This window comes from Geotrypetes seraphini, chromosome 10 (genome assembly GCF_902459505.1).
Source record: "Geotrypetes seraphini chromosome 10, aGeoSer1.1, whole genome shotgun sequence".
NCBI classification, from domain to species: domain Eukaryota; kingdom Metazoa; phylum Chordata; class Amphibia; order Gymnophiona; family Dermophiidae; genus Geotrypetes; species Geotrypetes seraphini.
The window spans coordinates 8,798,046-8,812,426 of NC_047093.1; the positions used below are offsets into that span (position 1 = coordinate 8,798,046).

General features: G+C 43.2%; 1 protein-coding gene across 1 annotated transcript in view; it reads right to left on the bottom strand.

Moving 5' to 3' along the window:
* GPRC5C (G protein-coupled receptor class C group 5 member C) overlaps positions 1-11,661 on the bottom strand; it is a 65,823-nt gene extending 54,162 nt beyond the window's left edge. Inside the window, exon 1 of the mRNA XM_033960943.1 lies at positions 11,475-11,661. The gene's annotated coding sequence lies outside the window, so the exon portion shown is untranslated. The remainder of the gene's footprint in view (positions 1-11,474) is intronic.
* Positions 11,662-14,381: the final 2,720 nt, after the last annotated feature.

A 14,381-nucleotide genomic window follows, 5' to 3' on the forward strand; every position in this document is an offset into this window, starting at 1 on the left:
AGAGGAAATCACCGGGCCCTGACGGGTACACAGTTGAATTTTATGTCGCCTTTAAAGATATTTTAGCACCCCATTTACTTCAATTATACAATTCATTTATTTCAACGGGCGAAGTCAAGGGAACGTTCACAGAAGCGTCCATTATTGTTATACCCAAGCCGGGTAAGGATCAGCTTAAAATTCAAAACTGTAGACCTTTATCGCTTATAAATGTTGACGCAAAAATATATGCAAAAATTTTGGCATCTAGAATACAATCTGTTCTCCCCATGTTGATCGGAGAAGATCAGAATGGTTTCATGACAGGGAGACTTGCAAGCGATAACACCAGATTGTTTGCATCTCTTATTCAAATCGCCCAACACTCGGCTCACCCTTACCTGGTTTTGGCTCTAGACGCAGAAAAGGCGTTCGATAGAGTTGAATGGCACTTTTTATTTAATGTAATGTCTTGGTTTGGTTTTACTGATCGCTTCATTTCAATGGTTAAGATATTGTATACCAAACCCACAACTTCAATCAAGCTAAATGGGTTAATGTCCACTAAGTTTCACCCCTCTAGGGGAACAAGACAGGGCTGCCCACTTTCTCCTTTATTATTTAATTTAGCTTTAGAACCTCTACTTCTCTTCATTAGGCAATCTCCAGACATTAATGGTATTAAAATAGGAGCACTGGAAATGAAACTTCCAGCGTACGCTGATGATGTACTGTTATACACTGGCCCCACTTCTCTATCGTCTTTGTTGTCGCTCATCAAAACTTACTCACATTATTCTGGCTATAAACTTTATTTGTCTAAAACAGAACTGATGCCTCTTAATCACCATGTCCTTCAACAACAGTCCCTTGAAGATTATGACTTTAAATGGTCTCGGGAGAAACTAAAATACTTAGGTATTAACTTCGGTCCGACAATTGAGAATACGATTAAATTCACAGTGGATGATATACTCCAGATGATCTCCATACTTACTAACCGATGGACTCCATTGAAATTATCTTGGTGGGGGAGAATGGAGTCCATTAAAATGGTAATCGCACCAAAGATTTTATACCCCCTGAGTATGTTACCTGTTCTACTCCCTCTTACTTTTTATAAAAGAGTTGATCAACTATTGACTAAATTTCTTTGGAATAATAAAGTCCCCAGAATAGCATTACACAAATTGAAACTCCCTAGAATAGATGGCGGTACCAATTTCCCAAATTTTTTGGATTATCATTATGCTTTCTTACTTCGCCAATCCTCTAGGTGGATTTTACATCATGAACATAATATTTTAGCTTGTAGTTGGATCAAATTGGACATGGAAATATATAAATGGACGTCACTTGAATTATTACCCTTCGTATCTTCCTCTGGTTTCCTCCTCCACAAGGATCATATTTTAGAGGCCTCTTCTATTGCTATTCGGGGAATTGATAGGCTCTTCACAAATTCCTGGAGTAATTCCCTACATATTCCCATTTGGTGTAATCCCAATATCCAAATTCAGCACAATACCGTCAATTGGAAAAGATGGAAAGCTGCAGGTATTTGGAAACTGATCCATCTATATGACGGTAATAAATGGATACCCTATGATAGTCTTAGTTCACGATATCATCTTCCGCCCTCGGCTTTCTTTCAATGGCTACAACTCAAGCATGCGTTTCATGACTTCATTAAAAATAGGTTAGGAATATGGTCTGAACCTGATATCCTACATTATTGCCAAGCATTCACATTCAAGAGGAAAGAAGCTTCGAATTGGTATAAACTACTTCAATCTAATAAACAATCTACTGCTAGTTCTACTATGAGTAAATGGCAGGATGACTTCGATGTCATTATTGAAGAAACTGCTTGGAACCAAATGTGGACTATGATATATAAGATAACCAGTTCTGCTGCACTTTACCAGACCTTTTTCTTCTTGGTTTATAGGGCTTATTGGACTCCTAGTAAATTATCCAAGATACAAAAAGATCGATCTGATGACCACTGTTGGTCCTGTAAGTTTGCTACAGGTACATTAAAACACATGATATATGAATGTCCTATTCTGCAGCATTACTGGAGTCAGGTTTGGGTGCAAATTTCCTCCTTATTGGATATTAATATTCCATTGTCTTATCCAATATTGCTCATTAGTCTGAATACCTCCCAATGGTCTACAGGACTGGATAAGATTCCATTATTACAACTACTGCTATTGATAGCAATCCGTGTTCTGCTTGCTAATTGGAAAGACTTTACCAATGTTTCCCACAATGAATGGTGGAATACGATATGCCTATATGCCAAGTATGAAAGAATAGCTGCCGAGAGGCGCGGTTCCCTTGTCAGATTTGGAAAAATATGGGCGCCAATCCTTTCTCGATTGAATCCTCCTTAATGTGCTGCGATCTGCTGCTGCTCCAAGCGGTTTCAACCGTGTTTTTGACTCTACTACTATTTAGACCTTAGCTCTCTTATTTCAGCTCTGCCACCGCTGATATGTTTTTGTTCATGTCTCTGATTCCTGTTCTCTGCTCTATTTGATATATCAAACCATGTATCTCAACATTGATGGTTTCTTATGGTTTATTATACACGTCTGACCTGTTCTATTTCCTTTATACATTGGTTCCTGTTTTGGTAGGACGTTTCCTACTGTATTTTCATATACGGTAATGATGACTATATGTACCAAGCTGTTACTGCTGATTTTGATCACTGGTCATTGTTACTTGTTTATTGTATTGTACTCATTAAAATGCTAATAAAAAATGATTGAACTAAAAAAAAAAGAAAACAATTGAAGACGCATCTGTTTGACAAGTTTCAATCCTAAATCATGTCTATGGCCATAATTTACTTGAATTTCTACGACCTTAATTTACTACGATTTTGTCAGTGGCCCTTCCTTAATTACCACTGTTTCATTTCAACTATGTTATTATCTTAAATTTTAAAAGATGCATTTTTATAGACTTTATTACACTTAAGATTGTAAACTTCTCTTCAGTTTGTATTTTACCGCCTTTTCTATACCAATTGTAGTTCTTCCCTGCCATCCCATAGCGTGGCTGTATGTCTGTCTATGTCACCCTTTTTCCTTGTTTTTATATGTTTCAATGCAATTTTACAATTTGTTTTATTTTGTTAATCACTTAGAAATTAGAATAATACAACAAATAACATACAATTGGAAAAAATATGACAGGTTAAATTACAATTTCTGGTGGAATTCTGTATGTCATATATACAAAATGGAACTCACCATTGCAAAGCAAAAAGGTTATGTGAGTAAATTTCAGAAAGTCTGGGGACCGTTAACAGATTTTTGTAATGAATGATTGATTAACTTTTCCCATGATAAGATATTTGATTAGAGAGGAAAGGGGTGGGAATTTATTTCTGATTATTACATAATATATCAATATTTGAATGAATTCACAATAAAGATGATTTTATGTATTATTGAATTGGGAGGGAGGGAGGGATGGGGGATTATTATATTCAATAAGAATGATATAAATCTAGATTTCTTACATAATATTTTAACATTATAGAATACTAATTTTCTAATGAAATGTTAAATTTGATGCTAATATGTGAGTTAATCAAGTGTATATCTTTAAGTTTTATATGAGTTTATTTGATACACTTGTTGTAACATATGAAAATGAATAAAGAATTATAAAACAAAGAAATTAGAATAAGCGGTTAAAAAAATATTTTAATAAACTTGAAACTTAATGTAATACTTGTGTAATTTTAACTGAAATTTGACACTTTAAATAAACATATCTATCCACACCGTGGTTTGACTTGTGTCCCTTCCCCACTTCCTTTTTTGTACCTACGTCTTGGAGGGCTACCATTGGCTCGTGGGCCTTAAAATGAAGATCACCGCCCTAAGAGAATTATGGCGAATGAAATGGTTATGATAACCCAGGATATTCCTATTCTGACTGACAAAAAAACACAAAACTGGATGCAGAGAAACCAGACAGGAGGAAACACGTCTTCAACTACTCGCTGGTCAGAGGCTCCAGCTAGAAAGTGCCAGACGAAGGTCATACTCTTGCTTCTTACCGAAGTACGGGAATCAGCTGACTTCAGGGTCTTGTCTAGGTCTTTTAAAGCCATGTTGCTGGATTTCCTGACCATTCATTATTGATTATTGACCAACTGGATATAATTGTTTACTCTTCCTATTCCTTCTCCTTCAGAAGTGAAATTATTGATTTTGCCGGTTGACAGGATCATTTTCTTCTTCATGTTAGGGTGCACACCCTTTTTTAAACTATATTCCTTGATCATATAGCTTTGCAATTGTAGATTGGCCTCTTTATATTCAAATACTGGATGTACTATTACTACTAGTACTATTATTAATTATTTCTATCCAAATAAGAAAACTTCTCAGTGCCCACCAAGTACTTTATAAGAATCACTGTATGTTGAGACTGTACATTTCTAGAACCAAAGGAGAAATAGGCCTCAACATGTGGAGGGGCATAATCGAAAGGAACGTCTAAGTCCGTTTTCGTCCAAGTTGCAAGTCGTCCAAAGCAAAATACAGCTTAGGACACATTTTCGAAAAATACGTCCAACTTTTTTTTTGTTTCAAAAATCGTCTAACTATACTCCCTGCTGATCTGATCGTCCAAGCCGCTTAAATCGTCCATCTTTATACCACATTTTCGTCCAAGTCAAAAACGCCTAGAACAAGCCCTGTTGGACGTGGGAGGAGTCTGCAAAGTGATGGACTGAACACCCAGACATGGCACCTAAATAATGGGATTTCTTATAGGGCACTAATGTGAACTTCACAAAAAGGGTGCCATGTCTTTTTCTCACTACAGCTCCCTTATAGGTCATGGTGAGCCCCCCAAACTACCTCCAGAATCCCCTGGACCCACTTATCTGCCACCCCAATAGCCCTTATGGCTGCAGGAGCCACTTATATGCCAGTAGAAAAGGTGTATAGGAGGGGAGTGCACATGTTTCAATAGCAATGCAGTGATTACAGGGACTTATGGGCATGGGTCCTCCTCTCCATGGGTCCCTAACCCACCCCCAAGATGGCTTAAGATGCCTCTGTGCAGCACGACTAGGCTTTCTTAGGCCAGGCGGCCAGGTGATGATGTTCTGGAGGCACAATTTTCAAGTTATGAGTAATATTTTTATGGGGGTGTGGGGGGGGGGTGTCGGTGATCACTGGGGTAGTGTGTGGGGGGTCTGTATTATGTGTTTGCAGTGCTTATCTGGTCACTTTAGGTGGATTTTTGTGACTTAGACCATGTTTTAAATGGTCTAAGTCACAACGTTCATGTTCCGTCGATCCTGGGCTGTTTAACTTTCAGTTATATATGCTGTACGACTGTACGTCCCACCCAAATCCCACCCTCGACACTCCTCCTGAAACGCCCCGTTTAACTATGGTTGTTCAGCGGCACTATGAAGGCCTATGTCATTTAGAAATACGTCCAAAACACGTTTTTATTATCGGCACTTGGACGTATTGTGACAATGTTCGTCCAAGTGCCGACTTAGGACGTTTTTCTCTTTCGATTATGAGCCCCAAAGATAGAACCTACTCAGCACTTACTTACAACAGCATCGATACACTCAAATGCACAAAAAATGTTGCGTCAGAGGAGAAGCTTCTGCCCACACACGCACGCGATGCACGTACGCTCCGGCAGCTTTCAACAAGTGTTCTGAAACCTTAAAATGCGCCGCAAAGGTACGGGGGGAGGGAGGGAGATAGATAGATAGATTCGTAGGAAGGAGGGAGGGGGCAGCGCGCATTCCCTCCCTTAACTGTAGTTGTGTCAGAGGAGAAGCTTCCGCCCACACATGCACGCGACTGCACGAACGCTCCGGCAGCTTTTAACAAGTACTCTAAACCTTAAAACGTGCGGAGAAGGTAAGGGGAAGGGAGGGAGATGCACAGACCGTGCGAGGGGTGCCGAAGGGCAGTGAGGTGGCGAGAGGGAAGGGTGGATGCTGCGAGGATGGGGACAGGGCGGTCGTCCGGTGACGGGGACAGATGTTTTCCCCATGTCATTCTCTATTCATTACTCTCATGGTATGCATAAAACCGACCCATTTGAAGACACTGCCTGGCCTCAAACCGCACTGAAGAGAATTTGTTGGCTTCACATGGGAGAGGAACACTGAATAGAGTCTTTTATGCAAATTTCTATGCAAAAAGGACGGTACAGTTTTCACACTTGTTAACAAGTTTGCCTGTGTGAATGAAAGTGGCAGTAGAGAATATTCTTTTCTCATTAAACAGGCTGCAAGAACATTGAAATTATTCCATTTGACAATATTTTAACTGGAGACAGCGTCGGGGTGTTGGTGAGGCCACGGGGAGTAAGACTTCAATACAAGTCCGCTTTGTTTGATGTCATCTTCAACCTGTTTAATGACCTCAGGCGTCAAAAACATTATGGGAGTGGAAGCCCCAGGCTTCCCAAAATTGTATTCTGTTTTCTTGAACAATAGTCAGGGTTGGATACTACGGCGAACAGGTTCCAAATTTGGGCTAATTCAAACTCCTTTGATTTTCTTTTCTTTACAAGTCAGGTCGTAAAGATTTTGTTGCCTTGGGAAACCAAGAACAGGTTTCTTCCATCTCTGATAAATATGTATATATATAGGGGTCTTTTTATTAAGGTGTGCTAACTGATTTAATGCGCTAAAGATTAGCGCACGCTAAATGCTAAGACGCCCTTAGAATATAATGGATGCCTTAGCATTTAGCATGTGCTAAATCAATTAGTGTGCCTTAATAAAAGGACCCCCTTTTTTGAGGGAGGAGGGGGATTCTTAAAAATTTCAGTACATCGAGTCTCAGATTCTGTTTAGATTCATAGGATCACTTGACTTCAGCATTTTTCTAGAAGCCTGATAAAGAATCTCATTCCATAACCTGGGGAAAATTAATAAATTAATTATTGTAAATACAGAGTAAAAAAAAAAAAATCCTTTCTGACCCAAATACTGGTTTGAAGTTGAACCCTAGGGGGCTTATAAACAGAAATACTTCTAAAAACTCATCCAAGTCGGCACTTAGAGGATGAAAAAGATCCGTCATCCAAGTGCTGATAATCGAAATGGGTTTTTAGACTTTTTAGGCCTCTGAATTCCGCTGGGTGCCCAGAGCAGAAAGGGGGGCTTTTTGGAGGAGTGTTTAGGACGGGATGTGGGCTGACCTAGACTTAGTCGTACCGAAGGGATAATCGAAAGTTTGACGAGACTGCTTAAACAGAACTTATACGTTGTGACTTAGGCGATCTAAAAACAGGTATAAGTGGCCAAAAGGTATCCAAAGTGACCAGAGAACCATTGCAGGGACAAAGTAAAGACTCCCCCCCACTCCCCCATGTTCACTGACCCCCCCCTCACACCATAAAAATCAGAATAAAAATGTACATACCTGCCTCCGGAACATCAACACCTGGCATAGGAAAGCCTAGTAGAGCTGAACGGAGGTGGCTTAAGTAGTCTGGGGGGGTGGGCTAGTGAACCATAGAGAGGAGGACCCAGGCCCATAAGCCACTCTAACCACTGCATTCATGGTGGAAAATATGAGCCCCCCAAACCCTACTGTACTGCTTTATCGGTGCTCCTGTAGCCTTAAGGGCTATTGGGGTTGTAGTCAGGTGATTATAGTGGGTTTGGGGGCTCACCACGACCTATACGGGAGTTCTGGTGAGATGTTTATGTGGCACCCTTTTTGTGAAGTTCACCATAACCCCCTTACAATGCATGAGGAGCCTTTCAAAACTCACCCAAAACCTAGTGTATCCCACTGTCTACCACCCCGATAGCCCAGTACAGTAGGATTTTGGTGGGTTCGCACTTTCCACCACCAGTGTACCAGTTAGGGTGGGATATGGGCCTGGGTCCCCTTCTCTGGAGTCCACTTTACTGACCACTAGGTTACTCCAGACCCCTGCTTGGTGCTCTACTAGGACTGGCCGTCTGCACCTATCATACACGCAGGTGTGTACTGTATCAATCAAATCTCTGGGGGTGGGAGGGGGTTAGTGACCACTGGGGGAGTGTGAGTGGGTTATGTCTTTAGCCCTCCAGTGGTCATCTGGTCAGTTTGGACCTTGTTGGCACTTATTAAAACAGGTCTAGCCTCAAATGTCCAAACTGTGCTCCGGACGTTTTGGAAAATTGTTAGCACTGCAAAACGTACAGATTATGAGCCCACCTACTTCCGCCCAAAAGAGGCCACTAACACGCCCCCTTGGAATTTAGATGAACTACTGACAAACAACATAGAAAACAGGTTTTGAAAATGGCGATTTGGACGTTCTGGTGAATAAAATGTCCAGGTGCGCTTAAGAATTCCTTTTAATCAGGCCTTGGCACCTGAAACTATGGGAAATATTTCTGTATCTTTCCGCCACCTTTTCCTGGTCTCGGACTTCATTTCATGGTGCTGCTACTATTTATTATTTCTATAGTGCTGAAAAGGCGTACGCAGCGCTGTACATTTAAACATACCATAGACAGTCCCTGCTCAGAAGAGCTTACAATCTAATTTAGATGGACATTACAGGGTTGGGGAGATTATGATAGAGGAAATGGTACAGTGGGTCGAGGTATCTGACAGCAGCGAGGGGGAGTTAAGAGTTGAAAGCGGTTTCAAAAAAGTGGGCTTTTAGCTTGGATTTGAACGCTGCCAGGGATGGAGCACGACGTATTGTTTCAGGCAGTCTGTTCCAGGCATACGGTTGCCGCAAGAAAGAAGGGACGGAGTCTGGCGTTGGCAGTGGAAGAGAAGGGTACAAATAAGAGGGGCTTGCCTGATGAACAGAGTTCATGGGGAGGAGCACAGGGGAGATAAATGAAGAGACATATTGTGGGGCTTCAGAGCGAGAGGAGTTTGAACTGTATTCGGAAGTGGATACTTGAAGGTCTTCACAACGATTCCATGGAATGAACAGCTACTGCTCTGGTGTTCTCTCTTTGCCTTCTGTTTTTGATTGTTCGGGGTGGGGATGTCCCAGGTTATCATCATAGGCCGGGTCATGATCCCAGCGCTCTTCCTGTACAGGGATCATCATCCTAAGAGAACCTTGGGGTCTTTGTGAGAATTGATTCTTGTCTTCAACAGCTGGCCTGCCTAATTCAATCTACCCTTTGGATAATCTCAGTTTCTATGAGCCCTTGTGTTGACTTCATTCTCTGAGTAAAGCATTTTGGTTTGGTCTAATGTTCGGCTCTTTTCCCAGGCAAGTGCTGCCCCCTCCCCTTCTCTAAAAGTGGCCCGAGGGTTTCTAGCTAGATGACTCTTGTCTCTTTCAGCTACCCCTTTATTTAACACTAGTCTTTAAGTCCGTTACATTAACGGGTGCTAGAATAGATGTGGGTGTCTGTCTTTCTTTCTCTCTCTCTCCGTGGCCGCTTTCTGTCTGCCTTTTTTTCTTTCTGTCTCTCTCTCCTTGGCCGCTGTCTGTCTTTCTTTTTTTCTTTCTGTCTCTCTCTTTCCTCGGCTGTCCACTATCACCCCTTGCCTGCTCCCCCTGTCCAGTAGTAGCCCTTCTCCCATCCTTTTACCTCCCCCCCTGTCCAGCAGCACCCTTTCCCTGCTCCCCCTGTCCAGCAGCAGCCTTTCTCCCTTCCTTTTACCTCCCCCCTGTCCAGCAGCACCCCTTCACTGCTCCCCCCCTGTCCAGCAGCAGCCCCTCTCTCTTCGTTTTACCTCCCCCTGTCCAGCAGCACCCCTTTTCTGCTCCCCCTGTTCAGCAGCAGCCCTTCTCCCTTCCTTTTACCTCCCCCCTGTCCAGCAGTACCTCTTCCCTGCTCCCCCTGTCCAGCAGTAGGCCTTCTTCCTTCCTTTTACCTCGCCTCTGTCCAGCAGCACCTCTTCCCTGATCCCTGTCCTGCAGTAGGCCTTCTCCTTTCCCTGCTTCCAATGTCCAGCATCCGCTAGCCCGGGCAGCCTTGGGACTTTTGCTAGGCCGGCCCACCTTGCATTATCGAAGTGGGCCGGCCTAGCAAATGCCCTGCGGCTGCTGAGTTTGCTGGTCCGGGGGTGAGAAGAGGCGTCCTGGCAGTGGCAGCGCAGGAGTCAAACAGCCACTGCCATCGCAAACCACCCCACGCACCTCAAGCTGCCTCACGCGCCTGAAATCAAATTCAGCATGGAGGCACACATCACGGAGTTGTAAGTGTGAATGCGCACTTAGGGTTTTATTATAGAAGATGTGGCTGGCTTCGGTTGTCACTCCTAAGCTTTGCACACTCCTTGTGACACTGGACAAGTCACTTAATGCCCAGGCATAAAACTGTGAACCCACTAGGGACAGAGAATGGACCTGCTTTGAATACATGTAAACCGCTTTGGTTGTACACTTCTCCCTCCGTATTTGCTGTGATAGGGGATTAAAAGAACCGCAAATGCTGAAACCGCGAATACGGAGGGAGAAGTGTATTTCTATAGTGCTACCAGATGTATTCAGCGCTGTACAGAGTCACAAAGAAGACAGTCCCTGCTCCAAAGAGCTTACAATCTAAACAGACAAGCAGGATGTGGTGAATACAGTTAAGGGAACAGTTAAACTGCTACAATCAAGCCATTGTGACATCACGGATGAGGTTGGCTCTTATTGGTGGAATGAGGCATTGTGACATCACAATCTCAGCTCTGCTTCCCAAAGACTGAAACTCTTCACACTACTACTATGAATGACATTTCTCCCTCCGTATTCGCTGTGATAGGGGATTAACCGAACCGCAAATACTGAAAAACCGCAAATAACTTTTTCATATGTTATTCACTGTGTTCTATTAAAAACCATCGTGACTATGGTGAAACCACGAATAACACGGTGGGAGACCTGTTCTGTTTCTGAAGGAGAGGCGAAACACGGTGAAGAAAGTGCTGGGAATCAGCGGTTTTCTCTGTAAACGCTTGGAATTGGCGATTTCTCTATGCAAGCTGATGTCATTTGGGGGGGAGGAGCCATGAATAATCGAAAGTGCGAATACGGAGGGAGAAGTGTACCACTAAAAGACAGTATATCAAACGCCTAACCCATACTCTTAACCCTTTCAGGACCATAAGGATCGTAGGCCAATTTTTGTGGTTTTGACGACATTTTTATGGTAAAAAGGGCTTGCAGATGCCAAAAAATTGATTTTTTTTTGTGAAATATCATTATTTTTATTTAAAAAAATCACACTTCTGGCTTATGGACAGTGTGGCAAGTGAATCTTCTCGTCAATCTAGCAACGACGCTAATGAATGAATGTCGGAACCAGTTTGTTTACATAAAGGCAGTATCCTATGGAATCCGTACATATCAAATTTAGAACTGTAGACTATCCCAATCAAAATTTATAGGATTTTAAAGTTATGGGACAAATATGTCCCTTGGTCCTGAAAGGGTTAACCTCATTCATTCCTACTTTATTAACTAATATTTCATACAGTCAGACATGATACCGTCAAGGGCTGTTTCTTTACCTTTCCTCTGCTGAAAATGATTCATGAACTTTGTGTAAGAGAGAAACTCAGTCATTTCCACTTGCTCCTTTCCTCCTGCTTAAATGACTTCGGAGACCAGTGTCTTGAAATCTTTCCAGCCCCTCCCAAAACCACCGATGGTGATGCAGTGAAGAGGGGATTGAGTTGGAACTGGTTAAATGAGAACACATAAGACCCGCTGCCTCATGCGACACAGCGCGCTCAAGGTGTGGCCGCACCGGGGCAGCTGAAACACTTCCCGACACACCTTCGTGGTTACAGAAGGGAGTGGCTCGCATGACCTGCAAGCTCTTAAGCTCTTTGGCAGTGACAATGATTTGGCAATAAGGAAACATTGCAGAGATAGGGAGAGACATTTGCTTATCAAAGTTGAATTAAGTTTAATGGAGATATGTTGGATGGCTCTAATGGAAACAGGAAGGACTGGCAGGTTGGGGGGGGGGAGGGGACTTGTAATACCTTTTGTGGCTATATATGAGGGTTGATTCATAAGTCATGGCAACTATTTTTTTTTTTCTCTTGAAAATGCATCAACACTGGAAATCTAATACACTTCCCCCTCCGTATTTGCGAATTCCATATCTACGGATTCGCTTATTCGCGGTTTTAAATGAAAAAGATCACTTTCATTTTTCGGGCTATTTTAAGCCCTGTAAGCCCCCCCTCAAGTCTTACCTGGCGGTCTAGCGGGTTTTCGGGGCAGGAGCGATCTTCCCACGCTCTTACCCTGTGCAGATCGCTCACAGGAAATGGCTCGAGAGACTACGGGAGCTCAAGGCAGCCATTTCCTGTGAGCGATCTGCACGGAGCAGGAGCGTGAGAAGATCGCTCCTGCCTGAAAACCCGCTAGACCTCCAGGTAAGGCTTAAGGGGGGGCTTCCAGGACTTAAAATAGCCGGGGGAAGCAGGGGTTAGGGGCAGAACCAGCACGAATATTATTTGCATTTTTTTCATATTCGTGGGCCGGCTCTGCCCCGAACCCCCCGCGAATATGGAGGGGGAAGTGTATATGCATTTGAAAGTGTGTGACATGCACTTCTTAAAGTTGCCACCAGATGAGAGATGAGTGCAGGCGTCTCTGGTAAGGGAGAAGCAAAATAACGGGACATTTGAAATCATCGTTTTTCTATGACATACTGTTAGGGTTACTGTATGGCTCCAGAAAAAGGAGAGAGCAAATATGGAACAGAAAAAAAGGGACAGAAACCCCACGTAAAGTCAAAGAACAGAAGAACAAGTGAGGAGTGGGATAGAACAGGGGTAGGCAATTCCGGTCCTCGAGAGCCAGAGCCAGGTCAGGTTTTCAGGATAGCCACAATAAATATGCATGAGATAGATTTGCATCTCAAGGAGGCAGTGCATGCAAATCCATCTCATACATATTCATTGTGGATATCCTGAAAACCTTACCTGGCTCATTCTCTCGCGGACCGGAATAGCCTAACCCTGGGATAGACCATGTTAGCCTCGGGGTAGACCAGGGGTGTCAAAGTCCCTCCTTGAGGGCCGCAATCCAGTCAGGTTTTCAGGGTTTCCTCAATGAATATGCATGAGACCTATTAGCATACAATGAAAGCAGTGCATGCAAATAGATCTCTTGCATATTCATTGGGGAAATCCTGAAAACCTGACTGGATTGTGGCCCTCGAGGAGGGACTTTGACACCCCTGGGGTAGACGATCTTCATTTGTAGAAATCAACTCATAAATATAATACATAGCAAATCGCATGAAAAAGTCCAGAAAAAGGAGGACAGGTTGAGACATCCGGGTTTTATTTCCATCGCTTTCAATGGAAGTAAAGGCCAGAGGTCTCTCGCTTTCAGTGGAAGTAAAACCCGGATGTCTCAATCCGTCCTCTTTTTTTCTGGAGCCATATGGTAACCTTACATACAGTGTACAAACTGTTTAACTGTTAACCTCCTTCAATGTAGTCTCCCAGATTGTCCACGGTTCGTTGCCATTGATGGGGAAGGAGGCAAAATACCATCAGCTACAATTTCGGCATGGAGAAACGCTATCTTGTTTGGCTTTAATTCCATTACCCGCCGCAGTCACAAAAAGATTGACATTGGGAGCACGATCAATTCCAGACCGCTGCACTCATCTCTTATCTGGTGGCAACATTAAGAGGTACAGGTCACATGCTTTCAAGCGTATTTATTAGATTTCCAGGGTTGGCGCATTTTCGAGAGAGGAAAAAAATAGTTGCCATGACTTATGAATCAACCCTCAGATGTCCAGGTACTTACGGGCAATGGAGGATTAGGTGACTCAAGGAGCAACACTGGGATTTGATTCCACAACCTCTGGGTGATGAGGCAGCAGCTCTTTCACTAGGCCGACCATCACCACAACAGCTGGGAATTCTGGACTTGACTTCCCCCCACCCCTTTCCATAGGAGGAATGGGGGAGAGAGGGCAAAGAAGGCTGGAGAAGGGCAAGGAGGATTAGAGAGAGAGGATGTGGCATCGGTGCATTTACTGTGACAGCATTGCTACCACGGCTTTGTAAAAGAGGTCTTAAGTGCAATATCAACACTTAACTAGCTATAGGTTAGGACTGACTTTTATGTGGTTCGGTTTATGTGGCTAACCTGGCCTGGTTAATTTAATATCATAAGAGCATAAGAAGAGCCTTACTGGGTCAGACCAATGGTCCATGAAGCTCAGTAGCCCGTTCTCACGGTGGCCAATCCAGGTCCCTAGTACTTGGCCAAAACCCAAAGAGTAGAAACATTCCAGCATCTCAAAGACTAGCAAGATTCCGGAACCCCAATGAGAGCAACATTCCAGAGCTGAGATTGTGATGTCATAATGCCTCATTCCAGAGCTGAGATTGTGATGTCATACTGCCTCATTCCAGAGCTGAGATTGTGATGTCATA